The 2,205-nt window shown below is 48.6% G+C and overlaps 1 long non-coding RNA gene across 1 annotated transcript in view; it reads left to right on the top strand.

Moving 5' to 3' along the window:
* The window catches only part of LOC132654169 (uncharacterized), a 2,099-nt gene extending 845 nt beyond the window's left edge, over window positions 1–1,254 (top strand). Inside the window, exon 2 of the long non-coding RNA XR_009591801.1 lies at window positions 934–1,254. This is a non-coding gene — a long non-coding RNA (uncharacterized LOC132654169). The remainder of the gene's footprint in view (window positions 1–933) is intronic.
* Window positions 1,255–2,205: the final 951 nt, after the last annotated feature.

The raw sequence follows: 2,205 nt of genomic DNA, 5'->3' as shown, positions 1-2,205 counted from the left end.
ATATGTGCATTTACGTTATATAATATATAATGTTTATATATAATAGATATTTATTACGTATGAATATATGATTAATACATTAGATCGATCAGTTTTTTCTTTTCTTTTTTTTTGGGGGGGGGAACTGAATAAATAAACTGTCTCTTTCTTTCTATGTATGTATGATCGACCAGTTTTTTTTTTTAAGATTTGTTTGTTTGTTTGTTTGTTTCTTTATTAATTGTTCTGCCTGCATGTGTGCCTGCAGGTCAGAACAGATCTCATTATAGATGGTTGTTATCCACCATGTGGTTGCTGGGAATTTGGTAGAACAGCCAATGCTCTTAACCTCTGAGCCATCTCTCCAGCCCCGCCCCCCCCCCCCTTTTTTTTTTTTAACATGAATGGCTGATTAAATGTGCCTGCATGCATGTACCCGAAGAGGGCGCCAGAACTCCATTATAGACTGTTGTGAGCCATCTCTCCAGTGTGTATTTATCTCCCTCCCTCCCTCCCTCCCTCCCTCCCTCCCTATCCCAGACTCAGAGATCTGCCTGCCTGCTCCATTTTGATTTTTTTTTTTTTTAACTGATATGTAATGTCTAGGTAAAGGTTGAGCATGTTACCTTTCTCTTTTTTCTCTCCCCGCCATCATAACAGTGTGCGGCGGTGCTTGCTTGCTTGCTCGCTCGCTCCTCGAGGTGTGTGCGATTGGCCCTTCCTTATCAGCCTGCCTGCACACTGTCTGCCCGAGCCAAGGGGGAAACGGGGGTGGGGGGCGGGAGGGCACACGGAGGAGAGGAGATGGGCATTGGGAAGCATGGTGTTCTCTAAAAATTTGAATCGGAATCGTTCTTTCAAATAGACCAATCTGCTCTACTCTGCTTTGCTTTGCGGGGCCAAACGTAATGGACTCCTCCCCACTGACATGCTTCCTTTTTGCTATCCATGCAGGGTTCCCTGACCACCCTGGCGAACAGGACAGGACGGAGGCGAGAATCAAAGGCACGGCCAGAAAGAGGAGTTTGAGGTGTGGGACTGCTATGCCCCGGCACAGCCAGCTGGACTGACTGACTGCCCTCCTTCTCGAGGCGGGACGCAATCACGCATACAAACAAAAGACTACCTCTTTCCAGCAGAAGAAGATGGCCCTTCCTTCCTCTTCCTCTTGACTCACAGGTGGTACTCTATCTACCTGCTTCCCAGCCCACCTGAGCCACCCCCCCCCCCCTTCACTTTACGCTCAATTACAATAAATAAATGAATGACTACGAAGTTTCTAGTTGGTTCATTGACTTATGTTGTTTCTCTCTGTGAGCTAATTTTTACCACTGCCCACTCGTGTGTGTGTGTGTGTGTGTGTGTGTGTGTGTGTGTGTGTGTGTGTGTGTGTGCGCGCGCGTGCGCTTGGGACTGGAAAAACAGCCGGTATACTCTTCAGGCAGGTGCAAGATCTCTGGGGTTCTGTTTGTTTGTTTTTCTTTTTCTTTCTTTCTTTCTTTCTTTTTTTTTTTTTTTTGTTCTTGTTTTGGTGGTGGTGGTGGTGGTGGTGGTGGTGGTGGTGGTGGTGGTGGTGGTGGTGGTGGTGGTGGTGGGTCGTGTTTTTCCACTGTGATTTGTTTTAAAACTCACTCCATTTGAAGATCTGCAAGTGACCTTCAAGATTTACTTGGGCTTCTTAGAAGAACCTCTGGTTCCTCTCTCTAGTCTTCTTCGGGCAAATTCAAATTGACCCCTCTGAGGAAGGCTGTAAGTTCTTTTTATATGCCACCCCCCCCCTCCCCGATTATTCTATTTTCTTTAACTGGTATTCTGCCTCCGTATGTGAGAGTTCCCTAAAACTGGAGTTACAGAAGGTTGCGACCCGCCTGCAAGGTGGGTGCCCCTTGACCATCGCTCTTCTGGGAGTGTAGAGTAGAGGCATTCATTTTTCTCCCCCTCTGGGTTTGCAGGCTGGATAATGGTTAGTATCCACTTCTCCCTGAACAAATCTGAGGGTGACTCTTCACAGCTAAAGGATCTGCCTTCATTCACAGTTTCCCTCCTTGAGATTTGGGGCGGGCTGCGGGGAAGGGGGTCGATCGATCGGGGTGGGGGACGGGGTGGGGGTGGGAGGGGAGGATCGGCAGGGCAGATGGGGAGGGAGCGGAGTCTTCTTTCCCAGTGGAGAGACAGGGCCTCCAAACTGCCTCTGCCTCTCAGGCAGGCGTGCACCACCACGCCCGG

The sequence above is a fragment of the Meriones unguiculatus genome, chromosome 5, assembly GCF_030254825.1.
Source record: "Meriones unguiculatus strain TT.TT164.6M chromosome 5, Bangor_MerUng_6.1, whole genome shotgun sequence".
In the NCBI taxonomy this organism is placed as follows: Eukaryota; Metazoa; Chordata; class Mammalia; order Rodentia; family Muridae; genus Meriones; species Meriones unguiculatus.
Note: the sequence above shows the minus strand (reverse complement) of the source record. Positions and strands in the feature narration are given on the sequence as shown.